Here is a 20,799-nt window from a genome sequence, read left to right on the forward strand (position 1 = left end):
TACCCTTGAGTACCTGAGAGACAAATTGGGAGTTTTTGCCCCTTCGGTAGAGACTTGATTGATGTGGTTTGGCATCAGTCTGGCATGCACTAATCAGAGATACTATTCATTCTGACACTAATGTGGAATGCTACTGCTCAGGGGGAGTACTCAGCTTTGTGATTCAGTAGTTTATGTTTTTGGTTTGATATTTTTGTCAGATTTATGGCATTGATGTCAAAGGGGGACAGATATTAATGTGAAAAAGACAATGAAATAAAAATGAAAAGTCATAGGGGAAGAGATATGAATAAGAAAAGTAAAGAGAAATATTGTAATTCAGAGCTGTATGCAAGAGATTGTTGGTTGTATTCCATTGGGGGAGACTTGTTTGGCATTTCTTAGTACTTAGATATTTTTCACATCTAGTGTTGTCATCAATGCCAAAGGGGGAGATTGTTGGCCATTTGGTGGAATTGATTATGTGTTGCATTGACGTTTTGTCATTAATGCCAACACTAGCTATTTGGATGCTTTACCGGCACCCTTTTGGTCTTGGTAGGATGAGTGGTTTTTGGTTGATCTGGATCCGGCATGATCCAGTAGGCTCTGGTATAGTTTGGTGATGGAATTGTCTTGTTCATGATAGTCATGCTCATATTTGGTCAGTTGGTTTTGGTCTGGTGATCGGATGCTATCCTGTTTTCTTAGAAGCTTAGTTTCTGGTTCTAGCAAGGGTTTCACCAGCAGAGATTTTGATGAAGATCTTTGATGAATTGTATAAGTGGTGTTGGTGTAGCTTCTGGTGGAGTTTCAGGATGCTGTTGGTGATTATGTTTGAGACTTGGCGAATGGAGATCATTACTGTAGCGTGTGGACCTTTATTGGGTACTGGTTGATCTAGGTTATGGAACAACTTTAATGTAACGTGTGGATTGGACCTCTCGATGTATTTCCGGGATGTCTTATGTGTTGGATATTATTGGTTTGGTCTAAGGCCGACATGGTTTATAATTATATAATTGGTTTATTGTTTGGTGGCCGACTTGATTGTTTATGGTTGAGGGTTTGTATATATAGATGTAAGATCTCATTGCAGATAATCATGGTTATGGTTAGAGGTCATGGTCAAGGAATGTAATGTGTGAATAATGTAATATCATTCAAGCATAGGAGTCGGTCGATCATTGGAGATCGAATTGGGTTTATGTAAGAGAATTTAGTCCTCATGTATTGAGCTTAACCGAAACTGTACTCAAGCATAGGAGATGTTATCTTTTGTAGATCAACACTTCTCTAGATTGTAGTCTGGATTTTTATATAGTCAGTGAGGCTCCTTTTGTGATGAGCAGTGTGCTCTAAGCTATTGGCCTTCCTACAAGTGCAGGCCCCTCAATTGTAATTCACACACTTACTGTAGAAGTATTATCTGACTGTGGGTAGGCTTCCCACCATGGTTTTTCCCTTTACCGGGTTTTCCACGTACAAATCTTGGTGTCGTGTGGATGGTATTTATTCTATGATTATTGTTATGTTTAATTGGTTTAACTGCTATTCCAGTATTAATGTTTTGGGTTTTGGTATTAAAGTTTAAATTGCTAATAGTTCTGGTAATCTATGACAATTGATTCACCCCCCCTCTCAGTTGTCTTCCGGTTATTTGAAATATCTAAAACCCTTCACTATGAGTCATGAAAGCAAGGATACTAAAGATTACCAAGCAAAACAAAGTTCACTAAGTAATTCTAAGTATCACAAGAAGGAAATTATGAGCAGAGTGTATGCCCCCATGTTAAAGCGATCGCACGCGCCTTATCGGGAGCGATTTCTTTATGGTAGGATACACACAAGAGAGAGAAGGAAGGGAGCACATTATCGTAAGGATTTAGCCCCCAATCAAGGTATAAACCCAAGGATAATGAACACAAAACATGAGGTAGTGTCGCTTTCCTCGGGATCAGTATGTTGTATGATAACTCATGTATATCGTGTATGTATATGCATATAATAATCTTCATTCCCCAAAGAATGACACTACCTTAGAAGAAAAGGATGTCTTTTGAGTCAACATGAAAGAGACCAAGAAAAGATCTCAATGATTTGCATCATCCCCAAGTAGACATTAAGGGAACCATAGAAGAACATGGATACATATAGAAGAATGGTCACAAAAGAGAAAGCAAGGAGAGGGAGAAAGATCTGCAGTGCTAATATTGCTAATCTAGCACGACATCCACCTCTCGATCTTGTTGATCACTATTTCAGGAAGGAAAGCAACACGCCAGAGGAGCAACATCGAGCATAGCAGATGGAGCTATCACAAGATCCAAACAAGGACTATTCTCATGTTGTAAGTCACTTTGTTCGATTCTAGGAGCTAGGATTAGGGTTTTTGAAAAATAATCTGATAAATTTTTGTCCACATCAACATACTCATACTCACTATCAGAAGCATTAGGAGTTGTATTACCATTATGAATAACATTTTCACCCATTTCTTCATCAAAGTTTAGAGAAAGAGGAGGAATAACATGAATAGGAGTAAAACCATCACATGTTTTATGCAACTTATGATTTGGAGATGTTGGTTGAACATCTTTCTTAGGAGAAAAGGGAATCATGCCAACTGTAGGAGTCTGAGGAGATTGAATATTTTGAGGGATAGCTTTACGAGCTCGAACACGGCATCTTCGTCGGCATTCTCTCTGACAATGATTCCGTTGAGTCTTAGTGGAAGGCTGAGAAGGGGGAAGAACAATTGAAAAAATAGGAGTGTTTCTCTCCTTGATAGTGGAAGGTTTAGGTTGAGGTTTTTTTGGTTGAACAATAGAAGAAGCAAGCCTCTTCTCTAGATAAGAGGAAGGAGGTGGAGCTGCACCATAGAAAGGAGGAATATTAGGTGTAGGAAGAAGACCAAGTCCATCATGAGGAGGAGGTATATGTGTAACCTTAGGAAGAATATTGTTGTTCTCCTTAAGAGAAGGTAAAGTCATATCCATAGGAATAGGTGGACAATCTTCCTTAGGAAGGATATTAGTTCTATCCAAGAGGGGAAGAACCTCATCTTGAAGAATAATAGGAATGCCAAGTGTTGGCGCTCTAGGTTGACTTAAGGATAAGATCATATCATTCTTCCATTTTTGATAAGATTGAAAAAGAGCATCGCTCCTGAATGGAAGAGATTGAAATTGTTTAGGCCAAAATAAATCAATAGGAACACTAGGCTTCTTTCGGATGGACGAAATAAGCTATGGTTCATAGTTATGATTTCTCCATTATGAGTAAATTTAAGACAATTGTGGATTGGAGAAGAAATAGCCTTCATGGAAGATGGCCAAGGATAGCCCAACTTCACACGAAATTGCTCAGAAGATGGTATGATAACAAAGTCAACATCCATGGATTTAGTATAGACTTCAACAGGAAGAGTGATAGAGCCAATGGTAGGACAAGAGAAGCCATCAAATAACTTCACAACCACATAAGAAGCATCATATATTGGTTTATGAAATCATAAAGTGAAAAGATACTCTTCAGTTATGACATTAACCATGCAAGAGGGATTAATCAGGGCACCGTGGCAAGGGGTATCCTTAACCTTTGCAACTATGTATAAAGGACCATCGAGTGCTCTAATGGTCTCACTAGGTTCAAATGTAATACAAGGATCTTTAGGCATATCCTATGTTTCTACCATATTAACCGAGTTTGGAGCCATGGAGGTGAATTCTTCAAAAGAGAGAGAATTAGGCACAATTTCAATAACATTAGAGGTATGAGATGGCAAGGGATCAGTGAAAAACTTAAGATTTTGATTAGGAGATGCTGATTCATTCCATTTATCATTCACACCTACCACAAATATAGTATTATTATCAATGAAGCCTTGAATCTTATTCTTCAATGCAAAACATTTTTTCAGTATCATGACCAGGTTGACGATGAAATTGGCAAAAGGAATTGTTATCAAAATAAGGAGATGCAAGTTTGGAAGGATCAACTTATTTTATAGGAGGAAGTTTGATAACTTTTCTGTGCAACAAATAAGACATAATACTATGTAAAGATTCATTCAAAGGAGTAAACTGTCTTTCTCTTTGGAAAAATTTAGTAATAAAAGGCACACCTGTTGTAGAATTCACATTGTTGTTGTTGATTGGATCATTGAAATTGATGAAGCTTTTTGTTTGTTTTAACTTTGCAAACAGTTGTTGAACACTCTCCCCCTTATCACTCGGAGCCATAGGAGTGGATTTATCCATTTGACTCACAGCCAATTGATAATTGTGGAGTGTTGCGCACAACTACGGAAAGGAAGTAAACTCAGACAAAAGAAGGTTTTCTCTAATATCTTTTTGAAAATTAGAAATGAAAATTCTTTGAATATCATTATCAGGTACCTGAAAAGAAATTTGAGCACACAAATGCTTATATCTACCAATGAAGTCAGTCACTTTTTCTTTAACACCTTGTTTACAATGCATTAAATTAGTCAAAGTGATTTTAGGACCAATATTGTTTTGAAATTGTTGGATGAAAGCATTTTATAGTTGTTGAAAGGAAGTGATAGAATAAGAAGGCAGAGAGCAATACCATTGTAAGGCCTTATCAATAAGAAGGCAGAGAGAAATACCATTGTAAGGCCTTATCTCTTAGTGTTCTTGTAAACAATTTTGCAAGTAATCGTTGATCATAAGCAAAATCAGTACACAAGGTTTGAAATATTTTAACATGCGTAAGAGGATCACCTTTTCCATTATAGAGTTCCAATTGAGGGATCTCAACATGTTTAGGTGGCTTGACATTAACAATATTAAGAGAAAGTGGGCTCACAACATCGAAGGTGGACACACTAAACTTGGATCGACTCATGGAAGCAATTTGTTGTTGTAAGGAAGACATGATTTGAGCAAGATTGTTAATTATTCATTTTGGTGGAAGAATTGATGTTATACATAGGTGATTGAGTAGGTGGTGTGATGCTATTGAAAGAAGGCATGGATTGAGAATAAGGTGGTGGGACATTATGATAAGTAGGAATGGGTGATGATTGGGTAGGAAAAGGGACACTTAAAGGAGGAATAAAGTTGTTGAAGGAATTGCCCCCTTGTGTTGCACTGATTGGTTGAGGAATAATAGGAACACTCATGGAAGACATAGATAAAGATGGAGGATTAAATTAAGAAGAGGGATTTCCCCCATGACCTATGGTTGTAGGATTGACATTTTGAGTTGAAGTAGCCATGATGTTAGATGTGAAAGTAGGAATACTAGTCATAGGAGTAGTCAAAGGAATTGAAGAATTGACTTGTGTTGAAGGTTGTGAGTAACCTAGGGTTTCGGCACAACTCTTGATAGGCATGACATTAGAATCAACAATATGTCAATGTCACGCAATATATCAATTCCATTCTTATCACTTTCAAGGATGCGCTTAAGACCTTCAATTAATGGAAGAGCTTCACTATGGGGGTATTCTTGGGACATCCATTGTTGAAAGCTATCAAATTGATTATCCAATGTGGAAAGTTGATCTAAAGAAACCCTAGTTAAAGCTTCTTCTTCATCATGGGATTCATTAATGGGGTGAATAGGCACATGATTAGGATGGGAAGAATTAGCATGATCTGCATTAAAGAAGTCACCCAAATTAGGCTCCATCTCCTTGATAATTAAACCTTGGGAAGCCTTAATTCTAATGCTTTGTCTAACGGGGATAGGATAGGTAGGACTAATAGTGGTAAAACTCATGCACTGGAGGGAAAATTTGAATTTTGAATTTTGGAACAAAGCTTACAAAATTTATTAATGCAAAATTTAAGAAAATAATGATTATGCAATTTTAACTTTGTTGGAGGAAGAGAATGACACAATTTCCAAAAATAAAACAAAATTGGAATTTGAAAATTAGGGCCAAGGGGATACCACTTAATTTTTAAATCAAAAGTTTTAAAATCAGGGCAGACTACAATTAACCTCTTAATTTAAAAAAAATTCTTGAAATGTGAAATTTTGAATTTTGAAGGTATTTCCGATTCTAGAGGGATCAAAAATTGATAAAATCAGCCAATCTTCTGGATTTAAGCTATTAAATACAATCATAACAATCTCCCAAAATTTCAGAAAAAAAGTCGAGGACCGTGGCGGGAATGCACATGGTCCGACCAACTTTTTTTGAAATTTTCAAGGATGGATATTACGATGATTTTAAAGCTAACCCCAAAAAATTGGCAAATTTTACGATCTCTAGATGGGCAAAATGAAGGCGCAAATGTGAAAAATAGGACCCTATTAGGGTTTTGAAGAAAAAAAGGAATTGAATTGCAATTTTGAAAAGGGTCAAACCTAATGGATAGGGACACCTTGGAAAATGTTTAGAAATATGAATTGAAATGAAATTGATTTGAAATTCACACAAAATCCAATTAATTTTAAAAATTAGGGTTTGATGACTTAACCACTTAATTTTGAAATTTGAATTTTGAGAAAAAAGGGGGAAATTGAAAATTTGAATTGTAAGATTGAAGACAAATCTGAGAACAATCAGAAATCTGAAAATTAAATGGAAATCCAATTTTTTGCACAAGTTCAAGATGAATTTTGAAAATTAGGGTTTTAACAAGTAACCTCTTAATTTTATAATTTTTAATTGCAAATTGAACAAGACAATGAGGAAATTGAATTTGACAATCAAAACAATTTTCAGATCTAAGATAACCACAAGCAATTTTTACAAATTACAAGTTCAATTTTAATTTAAAACTAGGGTTTTTAATGATTTAACCACTAAGTTTGCAGAAAGTTGAAACTTGTAAATGAAAAATATGCAATTTTGTTCAAAGGAAAACATGCAAGATGTCAGGTTCACCAAAATGTAATGGTGGGAAAATGGTGAATGATAGATCAAGAAGGAAACTACCCTTTCCCTTAAAGAGAGATGAGAGTTTCGCTATTGATTACCATTCAAGCACTTTTCACCATGTTACATTAGAAAGAGGAGAGGATAATTCACAAGATTCAATCTCTCCACATGAAGATGGTAGATTGAATTCTGAATGAATTGGGAATGATAAGTTGATCCCCTCTTCCTTGTTTGATTTGGAAAGGAAATTGATTGAATTATGTAGTGCAAAAGTGACAAAGAATTGATTATAACTTGAGATCGGAATATGGGATGAAGTTGTGCACCTCGATCTGGCAGTAAAATGTCGAGATGAAGTCACCCTACGAATTTGAGGAAAAGTTGTCCGGACCGTGGCGGGAATGTACATGGTCCTCCGAAAAATCCGCGAAACGAAAAGGGTTTTTCTGTCTCTGCAAATGAAGCCCGAATCTGAAAGTATGGTTGCGCACTTGCAACCTACACACACAGAAGAGAGGAAAATGGGTTGGGATTGAGGGTTTGCCTTTAGGTCAAACCCCACTTTTGGAATTACAAACCCCACTTTTGGAATTAACCAAGTATTGAAAGAAAGTACTTGCAAGTAGCTGTAAATAAAAGACTAGATTGTGAATCACCTCAAGGGAGGTTGCAGTAGAAATGTTGATAGAAGCGCTTGTGTGGAATTGAATGTTGAAATCAATCTCCTCTTCAATGGTTGAATCCTTATCTTGAATGCAACACCTAGCCTTGAAGGGAGATTTGAGAATGCTCAATATTGAAAAAAGAATGCTTGAATGCTTGATCGCTTGTGAATTTCCCACTCATCCAACTTATGAAAATGAGAGGAAAAATGCCCCCTTAAATACATGTTAATGGATTTGATTTTCGTCATGAGCCGACATCGGGGGAGTTTTCTAGCACAATGCACAACCAACAATGCAACCCTAGGAAGGGTCCTACCCCAAAATAGGGCAGGGAAAGGGGTGCCACGCCCCTATATAAGGGGGGATAGTGGCACCACACCCCTGTCATACCCCTTTCTTCAGGGCAGAGTGTGGACGGGGTGATGCAGAGGCCAAGGAAGAATCTGTTTCCGCAAGCTGAGCAATCTTTGGTCTCCGATCAGACTAGAGGATTCGAATTCACATGCGTGAGGACCCTAATGCAGTCAAAAATTGCTAGGGTCACAATTTTATGACACTATAGTTTTATTCCCCAAGGGGAAGTCAACCGCCCCCATACAAAAGCTAACACTATTCTAAATAACTCTACCACAACCAGCTGGCCATGGGTTCCCTTTAGCAGCCCCGTCGAAGTTAGCCTTAATCCAGTCATTAGAAGGAGAAGACCAGCAGCACATCCTTCTATTTACTTGGTTAGTGTTGTAGTCCATAGAGGCTAGGATATTCTAGCTCCTTAAAACTTCATACTCTTCCTTACTGTTGCAAGAATGAGATCCAGTAGCCACCACATTCTCAATAAGATTGTATTTTATCTTAGCCCACACTACTTCAGGGGAGTTAATGGCGTTCCTGAAAAATTGGCTATTCATTTCTTTCTAGATACCCCATAGGATATATGGAAAATAAAAATCCCCTAGTTTCCTTATAGTCGTATTTTCTACAAGACCATCTCCTGAAACAGTCTTGAATTGACTCAGGAAACACCCAATTTAAACCCCATAACTGAAAAAGCATCGACTAGATAGGCTGGACAAAAGGACAGTGAATAAAAATATGGTTCATGGAATCTTCATCAAAAAGGCATAAGTAGCATCTGTTGGGGATGCAAAATCCCCTCTTTCTTAGGTTATATATGGTTAGAATTTTATTTTGTAGAAGAATCGATAAAAAAATATTTGTTTTAGGAGTCAAACCTGTACACCAAGCTTTGGCCCAACAGGGGATAGAGTCTTGAGACTGATCCAGCATAAGGATAATAGAGGCCACCGAATAATTCCCTGAAGGGGTACCTCCCCACACTAGGTGGTCCTCCCTTCTAGGATTAATGACAAACTGGTTGAGTTTCAAATTAACATTCTTTAGGTTGGGATCAAAAGTACTCAGGTCTACCCACTTATGATCTCTCCAGTAATCAACAAATTTGACACCAAAATTGTTCTTTCAGGCTTGGATGATCACCTGAGGAACACAATGATCATTGAGAGGAGCACCTCCAATCCAAGCATCATCCCAGAAATTGACCCTTCTACCATGTTGATCCTTAGATGTATGTGGATTTTTGAACATGTCAATTTTATGCTTGGCATCCAAATTTTGGGATTCATGTATGGATATGAATGATATGGGGATCTTTTGGAGGAGTTCATGTAGGTAGGTGATCGAAAGGTTCTCAAGGATGTGTGCCTTTGTCAATATTGAATAAGGGCTAGAGGGGTATAAGAACCTAAAATGGATGGAAGGGATGAAAGGATAGGCATATATTTGGATAGATGAACGGATGTAGGATTTAGCAGGGATACCAACATCTTGAAAGTAAGCTTTGATATGAAGGGATTTTGATGTACCTTGTTCATAGAGGCATGACCGCTTTTGACTAATGGGATACCTATTGATTTGGGAAGAATATGCGAGTACATTTAGAGATGGTATGGAAAAAATGATAAGGTCACAATGTAGACCGGATCCAATGAAATTGGAAGAACCCATTTGACCTATAAGAGGTTCATTGACAACTTGCGCAAAGGTGTTGGGGTTATGTGGGGAAATGATGGAATCTTTAGGTGGAAGAGGAGGAATGAAAGATTCATCTCGAGAGATGGAATCTTGTGGAGGACATGGAAGATTATGACAAGGAAATGAAGGGATACTTTGATCTTGACATGGAAGAGGACCATTGGACATAGTGGAAAGGGTGTTTGGCTCTTCATTTTGAATATGATCATTTGAAAAGGTGAAAGAGGCATCACGATCTTGCTTAGGAAGTGGATTAGGAATAGGATTTGGAAGATTTCTAAGCTCTTGATATGGAAAGGAATCATCTTGGAAGAAATGGAAAGACATAAGAGGATCATCGTGGACTCTAGGGCGATAGAATATTGGTCAACCATTGGATAGGATTAGAGAATATTGGTGTCTTGATCTTGATTTATGATAGTACTTATTTCTTCTTTCTTTTTATTATCATCTTGAAATGGAGCCACTTCTGGGAAAAGGGTAAGATTTTGGATATGCATGGGGGATTCTTGAAAGGCGTTCATGCTTTGGCATGATGGGGAAGAATTTTGGATGGGACTCTCTAGAGTGGGTACGATTGGAATTGGAGTGCATGATGGCATAAGATCATTAGAGGAACTTGTATCAAAATTAGCCTATCCAAAAATGTTGCATGTATAGCATCGACCTATAAAATGACTACTTCTATTTTGATCTATCATAGCGCAATGACTAGCTTTATGACCATAATTATTACAAGTATAACACCTATTGGAGAATGATCTAACATTTTGATTCATTATATTTTTACAAAAGAATGTTTTGTGGCCTAATTTATTGCAATTAAAATGATAGCCATTAAAAGAAGTGTTTCTTTTACTTATATGTTGCTCGACCAATGGCTTACCTTTGTCATCTTTCATTGACTTGCCTTATTTAGTTTCCTTTGCTAAAGATGATCCTTCTTTTCTTTTTGACTTGATTTGCGAGATTTCACCTATCTTAAATCCTAGACCACTTTTGTTTTCTGGAGACCTTTGCACAACTAACATCTAATCAAGCTTACCTAAACTTACCTTAAGTTTGTCTTCTTGTTTCTTTGACTTTTCCAAATCTAGTGTTAGAGTTGTGACTTCTTGTCCAAGCTTCTTAAATTCCTTTGATTTGGATTTCACCATTTTATTCAAGTATTCCTTAATCTTTTCATCTTCTTCACTCTTGGTTTTTAGATATGCAATTGTGCTATTTGCCTGCTTGAGTTCTTCATTAACCTCCTTATGCCTTTCACTAAATTTTCTGATTTGTTCTCTTAGCTTCTTGATACACTCATTTACTAACTGAACATTTTCTCTCATATCTTTGTTTTCATTCTCAACATTCTCAAGGTCTGCAAGAGAAGTCATAAGATCTCCATTTGTATCTAGATATCTATTCTAGTCTAAAGTAGACCTAGGCACCATATGTTCAACTTTCTGGATCTCCTTCAAGTTATTAGACTCTTCTAAAGGACCTTGCTCTGATACTAATTATTGAACATCCAAAATAGTAAGAGGGGAGGGATGAATTAATATTCCTTTGAATTTATTAAAACTTTTAAACAACCATCCACATAACATAACTAGATTGTATAAATGAAAAGAATAGTAACCAAAAACATGGTACACCACAAGACACCAGTATTTTATACGTGGAAAACCCAAGATGGAAAAAACCATGAAGATGATTAGCTCTCAATATTGTGTAACTGGTTATAGAGTACAAAAAGTGGCTCACTATCGGATGGAATCACTGTCCAAAGTATAACGGCTCACTGCCAAAGGATGGCTTAAAGCCAACATTACAAAAAAATTGAACTGTTATAATTGCATCTATCATATGTATGAAATACAGTTCCACTGAGGTGCATAATCACTTTCACATTTGTTGTTCATAAACACTTTTACATTCACTGTACATAATTAATTTTTACATTCATCTTGTACATAAACAAAAATGATCCAAAAGATCATACACTAATAATCAGTAAGTAACTAAATATATACCAAATAAATCTTCATAAAGTCAACTTAACCGGAGTAAAGGTTAGCCCAAAAGTTTTTTACATGCTACTACAAAAACTGATCTTTATCATATCAAATTTGTCGTCCAAACACAAAAAGACTTTCTCCATAACTCAAGGAATAGACAAGATTACAAGAGCTAGCATATTTCAGCTGATTTCGGACCAAAAAATTGACTGTACTAAACCGGAAGACAAGGAACTTCATTTTCAAACCCATAACTATGTCGCAGCAAAACATTACCACCAAAAATCTCGGATGCATGCGTTAGATGAGATATACAACATGATCCTAAAGCCTTGCAAGAACATTTGATGGAGCAGAGTGATGCGGACCCAAAAATGGAATAGGCCAAAACAAAGTGAATACAAGAGCTTCTAGAAATTGTATCGGAATATGTTAGACTCGTGTTGTCAGAAAAAAAAACATCAATGACATCAATGACAATATTCTAACAATTTTTCATACTCCCAAGGATGGCCTGCTTTTTGGATTTATCCTACCTAAATTTAAATGGGATGTGTGCGTATAAATAGTTTTATGGTGCACCTTTGTTCTCAAAATAGAGAATTGTACAGAAGACAAGTTCTAAATGTTATTTTTTACCTTCTCAATCAAGGATTTCCTTCTTGGCTTCATTTTATTTAATCGTGTCGTTTAATCTTGAATGAAGCATCATTTCAATACATATGTAGTTAGTTAACCTGAGTGTATTAAAAAAAACATAGGAGTCTACCATTTATTTTGTACACTTCAATAATGGATTCATCCCATGTCTTGAAAGAAAAGAATTTAAAAATATTAGTCACAAATCGTCCTCATAAAAAACTTCATCTTTATTTTTAGATTTTGGGCTTAGATCATCATAACTACAACTATGACCATGCCAGCTTAAATGAAATGTTGTTACAATATCATCCTCATACCATGTTTAGATAGATAATCACATCTTTGGTCACTTAATTGTCTAATAATAGCCACATCTTTTGGCTTTCAGTCTATCTTGATCATAACTTTGTTTATGTGTACATTAATATCTCATGGTAGTTTGTATTAATGCAGTTCCATGCTTTAAGATTTCTCTTTGTAGATTCTCCCTAGCTGGATGGCATCAAAATGTGAAAATACCATAGAATGCCATAAATCCATTATAATTCAGAAGATTATCCACATGAGAACAATGACAAATTATGAAGGTAAATAGCTTCCTCAAAGTACTTGGCATTGAGAGGTAAAATGAATAAATCCCTCCTTAAAAGCTATTGCCAAAGATAAATTAGTAGAAGAGAATCTATTTGGATTAGTTTTTTGTTGTTTTTCCCTAAGAACAATTCGAGTGACATGACAAATTATTAGGGTAAATAGCTTCTTCAAACTACAATATTATTGAAAGGAAAAATAAAATTTGGACAAAAACGAGCTTCACAACAACATAATTTTGCAATGATTTCCAAAGCACTATACAGCTTGAGTGCCTGATATCTACTCTAACATAAAAAATAATCAAGATGAAATGAAGAAAACCCTAACTAGACAAAAAAGGTAAACCCTTGTGCAAAACTAAGGTGGAAAAATGAAAAGGGATGCACCTTACATATGGTCTAGTGGCAGGAGGGCATGCTTCATTAACAGAACCAATACCTTCATTCAAAAAATAACAACATTTAACCATTCTACAATGAAATGGAATATAACCAAAAGTGATCTACAAGACATGCAAGCTCGAGATTGTGTAAGATGTGTTGAAATATCTCCACTTCCAGCTAGCAATAGGGTTTTTGTACAGCCTGCTAAAAGAAAAAGGTTGAACAAAAGCAGCTCCAGTCTTCCAAAATATGTCCAACAAATCTGAATCTAGAGGGCTTCAATGGTAGGGTATTCTCTCTTCCCATAAATCATCTATTTTGTGAACTTTTCATTGTGTGTTTTTAACTAAAAGAGCATGGTTTGATTAAGGAACAACAAAAATGCAAACCATGTCCTTCTGAATATCAATTTGATTAACTAAAAGCATAAACAAGTTTCGTAAAAACATTGGATTAAATTTTATGTGCTCAATTTTGATTGGTCAATCTCTTTATTTTAAATTTACAAATAATAATATTCATAAAAATCCCAACAAAATGTGACAGACCAATAAAAAAACAAGGAGAATTAAATTTAAATATTCTACATTTGTGGAGTGAAGACATGGACTTTCTTTTTACATGCATTGGTGATCATGGCATGATTTCTTGGTTTATATATATATATATATATATATATAAACAAAATAGAACATATTTGTATTTAAGGTTATAACAGTATTCATGTTTATAGTGTGTATGAGAACTCCTCATAAAACATGAGACTATAATGTGCAAGACTGAAAAATATCTTTTATAGTTTAGCATACTCCCAAGGATGGCTTGCTTTTTGGATTTATCCTGCCTAAATTTAAATGGGATGTGTGTGTATAAATAGTGTTATGGTGCATCTCTGTTCACAAAATAGAGGACTGTACAAAAGATAAGATCTTATATTATTTTATACTTTCTCAATCAAGGATTTCCTTCTTGGCTTCATTATGTTTAATCTTGAATGAAGCATCATTCCAATACATATGTAGTTAGTTAACATGAGTGTGTATTCACAAAAATAGAGGAGTCTACCATTTAGTTTGTACACATCAATCATGGCTTCATCCTATGTCTTGAAAGAAAAGAATTTTAAAACATTAGTCACAAATCGTCCTAATAACAAAAAAATTCATCTTTATTCTTAGCTTTTAGACCTAGATCATCATAACTACAACTATGTCCATGCCAGCTTAAATGAAATATTTTTACAAAATCGTCCTCATACCATGTTTATTTAGATAATCACGTCTTTGGTCACATATGTGTCTAACAATAGCCACATATTTTGGCTTTCGATCTGTCTTGATCATAACTCTATTTATGTGTACATTAATATCTCATGCTAGTTTGCATTAATGCAATTCCATGCCTTAAGAATTTTGTTTGTAGATTCCCTAATTGGATGGCATCAAAATGTGAAAAAAGCATAGGATGCCATAAAACTATTATAATTCAAAAGATTATCCACATGAGAACAATGACAAATTATGAAGGTAAATAGCTTCCTCAAATTACCTGACATTAAGAGGCAAAATGAATAAATCCCTCCTTAAAAGCTATTCTCAATGATAAATTAGTAGAAGAGAATCTATTTGGATTAGTTTGTCATTGTTTTCCCCTTAGAACAATTCCAATGGCATGACAAATTATTAGGGTAACTAGCTTCTTCAAACTAATATTATTGAAAGGAAAAACAAAATTTGGATAAAAAAGAGCTTCACAACAACATAAACTTGCAATGATTTCCAAAGCACCATACAACTTGAGTATATGATATCTACTCTTAACATTAAAAAAAAAAAAAAAGATGAAATCAAGAAAACCCTAGCTAGACAAAAAAAAAAAGGTAAAAACTAGTGCAAAACTATGATGGGAAAATGAAAAGGGATGCACCTTGCATATGATCCAGTGGTGGGAGGGTGTGCTTCCTGAACAAAACCAATACCTTCATTCAACAGATAACAATAGAATCATTCTACAATTAAATAGAACATAATCAATTTAAGTGATCTGCAAGACATGTGAGCTTGATTGTGTAAGATGTATTGAAATATCTCCACTTCTAGCTAGCAATAGGGTTTGTGTACGATCTGCTAAAAGAAAAAGGTTGAACAAAAGTGGCTTCAGTCTTCCAAAATATGTCCAGCAAATCCGAATCCAAAGGGCTTCAATGGTAGGGTATTTTCTCTTCCTAGAAATCGTCTATTGTATGAACTTTTCATCGTGTGTTTCCAGCTGAAAGAGCATGGTTTGATTCCTAGCGCTCAATCTAGGGTTTACAAGCGCAAGAAACAACAAAAATGTGAACTCTCTCCTTCTGAATATCAATTTGATTAACTAAAAACATAAAGAGGTTTCATAAAAACATTAGATTAAATTTTATATGCTCAATTTTGATTGGTCAATCTCTTTATTTTTGATATTCACTATCGTGGAATCTGGAGGTGTCCTCACCGAAGCGAGACTAATCCCCCAGTGTGTACGACCCGCTCACAAGGTAGCAACACACACAGAGTTAACACAGCCGAGGACTCAAACTCAAGACCATGGGGAGCATACCCACACCTTAAGTTGCGATCCACGACCGGGCAAGCTAGGGCCGAAGCCCAATCTCTTTATTTCAAATTTACAAATAAGTATATTCATAAAAAGCCTAACAAAATGCGATGGACCAATCAAAAAACAAGGAAAATTTGATTTAAATATTTTTAAAAGATCAAACTTTAATTTAACTTGATATTTTTTCTAGAACACGAATTTCAAGGTCAAAAATATGCACAAAATAGAGTGATGAAAACATTAGTCTCTGACTAATAAGTTACGGAAGCCATGTTATTATGTCTTTGTGCTTAGTGGATCATATATATATATATCTTTCCATAAGCCTTGCATCGATTTGTATATATATTTATATCTTGAATTGAATTTTCTTAATGCCGAAAACTATGTCTCCATATGGTCGATATCGGCAAGCTTCTTAGGAAGATATGTTTAAATATTATTATGTATCAAAGTGGATAATATCCACAATGGCTTAAGCCATGAGGATAATTTTTCCTCAAAAATGATTTTACTTCTCTGATTCTTACCATGTGTGCTTATCTGAATGGCTTTTTCTTTTCATTATGTAAAATGATACGTTATTCTAGAATTGGTGAGAGTTTGAGTAAAGAAGAGGAGACTAATTGAATCCCTATCAAAGTAGAAAGGGATATATATTTCTCAATTGTTTCTTTACTGCAAAAATTGGCATGCTTATGGGAATTATCTAAATTATGGATTCAGATGACAACACCTGAGTGAGAACCTGTGGTATTGTAAATGTGTTTACATAAACAAGGTAAACACAGAATTGAAGCAAGCCAAAAAAGTAATCCATTCAATTCAAAAATCCAACATATAATAGTTCACGAGATTCCAAGGGTCACCAAAACCCCTTGAGAATCAGAACTCAACAGTCATATTTGTTTATTACATAATAAAATCCAAAACTACGAAATTTTCAAAAAACTATATCAAATTTTGTCCTAACTTTGACTGGACATAACTTTCTACTCGAGACTCAAAATCACAAGTTGTTTAACTCGCTGGAAAGGTCTCCAAGAGTTGAAGGTGAAGTCATAAGAATCAGCCAAAGTTTCAAGGGCTGAAAATGCCCCAAAGGCCTTCAAAAACCCCAATTACTAACATGTAGAAAAAATATGAAAATATATGAAAATATTTTTTTCGATATTTCAAATTTGTATCTGATCATTACTTCCCCCTTGAAAAGCAATAGGCCCCATTGCATAAACACTCTACATGAGATGAGGAAAAGAGAGTTGAAGTTGCTCCTGGGTAAACCACTTTCCTTGTTGAGCAATCTTCCCTACTCGAACCACTTTGTACAGATAGATTTGTTGTTGTTTGAGTGTTTTCACCATGGTGTCCATAATCTGATCACATTGGAATGGAGAAGTTGCATCTGGATTCAATTTTGTAGTGGAAATTATTTTTGCCACATCTGCAACATCTAATAGTGGGGGAAAATATGGCTTCAAGAGTTGCACATTGAAGACTGGATGAAGACCCAGAAATGGGGGTAAATTGAGCTCAAAAGCATTATCACCAACTTTCTTGATGATTGTGTATGGCCCATAACGCAGAGGACGAAGCTTCCTATTGGCACCCTGCAATCATTCCTTTTGGATATACAACCACATGTTGTCCCCGACTTGAAAAGTATGAGGATTATTGTGCTCATCATGTCTCTCCTTATATTTATTATTGGTATGCTCCAAGATTTCATGAACTTGTTGTTGCAGATGATGAATTCTATCAATAAATTGTGCTGCCTTATCTTCCTCCTTACCAACATGTGGAACCAAATCAGGTTGAATAAGTGGTATGGCAACATCCATGAGTGCAAGTGGTTGATAACCAAGACAAACCTCAAATGGGTTGTGACCAGTCGAACTGTGAATTGCCCTATTGTTGCTATGATGAACATATGGAAGACATTCATCCCATGTGTGGGGATTTTTTGAGTGATACATGCGTAGGATGTGAATGATCATCCGATTCACTACCTCTATTTGGACATCTATCTGAGGATGGAAAGCAGTAGACTTTATTAATTTTGTGTCCATCTTCTCCCATAATGTAGACTAGAACTTACTAAGAAACCTGTTATCCCTATCTAGAATAATGGTATTCGGAAAACCAAAATGAACCCAAATGTGTTCAAAGAAAAGCTTTGTAGTGTCCTCCACAGAAATTGTCTTTTTACAGGCCACTATTACTGCCATTTTTGGGAACCTATCTACCAAAACATATCATGCCTCTTTTGGTGGCAGGAAGACCAGACATAAAGTCCATAGAAATTGAATGCCAAGGTTTTTCAAGAACAAGGAATGGCAAATATAGTCCAAGTTTACGATTGGCAGGCTTTGCAATAGAACATGCAGTACAAGCTTGAATATATGAAATGACATCATTTCTCAACTTTGGCCAATAAAAATACTTCTGAAGTATAGCAGTAGTTATATCTATGTCAAAATGACCAGCAACCTTACTATAGTGTGCTTCCCACATCATCTTTTTGTGTTATGCATTAGGCACACAGATTTGGCCAAGGTGACAAAGCATTCCATCCTACAAATAGAAGTCATTCACGTGTTTTCCCTTCACCAATTGATTATAAACATCTGCAAACTTAACATCATTCTCATACAAGTGATCCTAGGCTTCAATTTGATGACCACATGAGTCCAATACCATACTTATAGCTGTAATCAGAGGTCTGCTCATACAATATGCAACTTTATTAGTGCTTCCCTTCTTGTGGCAAATATTGAGATGAAATTGTTGAAGATAGGCTGACCATCATTGATGTCAATCATTCTACAACTTCCCTTGTGTTTGCAAAAATTGAAGAGGTTTGTGGTCTGTGTGGATGACAGTCTCCTTACCCAAAATATAATGTTTTCACTGCTTACAAGATTGAACGATAGCATACATTTCCTTGTCGTAAAGTGGTATATCGGTGCACTGTATCAGAAAAATTCTCACTGTGATATGCAACTGGGTGACCATGTTGCATGAGGACTGCTCCAGGGCATATTATGATGTATCAGTTTGTATTTCAAATGACTGTTGTAGGTCAGGAAGAGATAAAACTGGTGCAGAACATAACCTTTGTTTTAACTCCTCGAATGCTTCTTGTTGAGCACCTGTCCATTTGAACTTTGCTTGTGTTCCCCCCCGCAATGACTGATTTAAAGGCCAAGACAAATGGGAAAACCCCAACAATACAAATCTGCGATAAAAGTTTGCCAACCTGAGGAAACTTCGTAGCTCTATGAGATTTCTAGGAGCCAGTCCTTAATCACTTGTATCTTCTTAGGATCAACATGGACACCCTCACTATCAATAACATACCCTAAGTATCTAATACTCTGCATACCAAAGGAGCACTTTTCTTTGTTTGCATAAAGCCCATGATCTTGTAAAGTTGAGAGAATTTTTTCTAGTTGCAAATGCTCCTCCCAAGTTTTGTTGAAGATGAGTATGTCATCCAGATATACCACCACAAAGGAATCAGTGAACGGTCTGAGTACATCATTCACCATTCTCATGAATTTCACTAGGGCATTTGTTAGACCAAAAGGCATCACTAATCATTCAAACAATCCCTCTTTATATTTAAAATTTGTCTTCCATACATCAACTGAGTCAATTGGTACTTGATGGTATCCCAATTTCAAATCAATTTTTGTGAAGAATCAGACCCCTCTAAGCTGGTTCAAAAGGTCATCTATCTGGGGAAGTGGATACCTATTTTTGACTAAAATTTTGTTCAAGGCCCTATATTCAATACAAAGTCTCCAAGTTCCATCCTTTTTCTTTGTGAGAACAATGGGACTGCCATAGGGTGATGCACTTGGACGGATATGTCCCTTCTCAATCAATTCTTTTATTTGCCTCTTAATTTCATTATTTTCTAATACTAATCTATGGTAGACTGGTTCATTAGGCAATGGAGTTCCCGGTATCAAATCAATAGTGTGTCTCACTTGGCAGTGTGGAGGTACCCCAGTTGGTAACTTAAACAAATTCTCATATTTTATCAAAATCTGATCCATTGATATTTTTTGCAGTGTTGTGGTGTTTGTGATGGCATGGGAATTATATACTGATTTTCTTTCTTCTTCAAAATGAATCATCAATAATATGAATGTTCTCATTTTGGCAACCAACCTCCTACATTGCTTAGCACTAATCAAAGATGTAGAGTATGTAGGGCTTACCTCTGGTATTCGATATTTCTGCTCACCTAATCTAATTGTCACGCTACGAGGTTTGGACTCATAAACACCATAGCGCTGGTACATATATGGTTGTCCTAGCAAAACATCACAAACATCTAGAGGAGCTACATCACAGAGTACCTCATGTTTGAAAGGCTTTATAGAGTATGAAAGGCGACATTGCTGGTACACTTGAATAAACCTCCCTTGATTTACCCATCCCATTGAATAGGATTGCGGGTGTGCTATTGTTTTCAAATTCAATCTCTTCACAGCCTCTGCTGATATTAGGTTCTTTTGACTTCCACTATCAACAATAAAGTGCAGGGATTTTCCTCCGACCCACATCTGTGAGTGGAACAATCTTTCCTCATCCTCCTAAGGCAATATCTGTGTAGTAGATACTATTGCATATGGATCAGCCTCAATGACCTATTCATGACTTTCTTTTGTGCAAGATTCTGCCACCTTAGGTTCTACCTTGTCCTCTTGCGTCTCCATCATTAAACTTTTTATGATTCTACAATATTTTATGTTATGAGAGGGACTCTTATGGAATTCACACCACATACCATTCTCTTATGCCTTCTTCATACCTCATGCCTTTTTTGGTGGTGAATTGGGAGAAGATTTCTTGGAGGTTTGTTTCCATGCAATTTTTCCACCTTCACCCTTCCATTTGTTGTTTACGAAGTTATCCCTTCTTCCTTTCTGTTTGAATTTCTCCTCAATTTTTGTAGAAAATTTATATGCACTAGGTAAAGTCTCTATGTTCAGGAATTCCATTTCGGTTTG

The sequence above is a fragment of the Cryptomeria japonica genome, chromosome 10, assembly GCF_030272615.1.
Source record: "Cryptomeria japonica chromosome 10, Sugi_1.0, whole genome shotgun sequence".
NCBI classification, from domain to species: domain Eukaryota; kingdom Viridiplantae; phylum Streptophyta; class Pinopsida; order Cupressales; family Cupressaceae; genus Cryptomeria; species Cryptomeria japonica.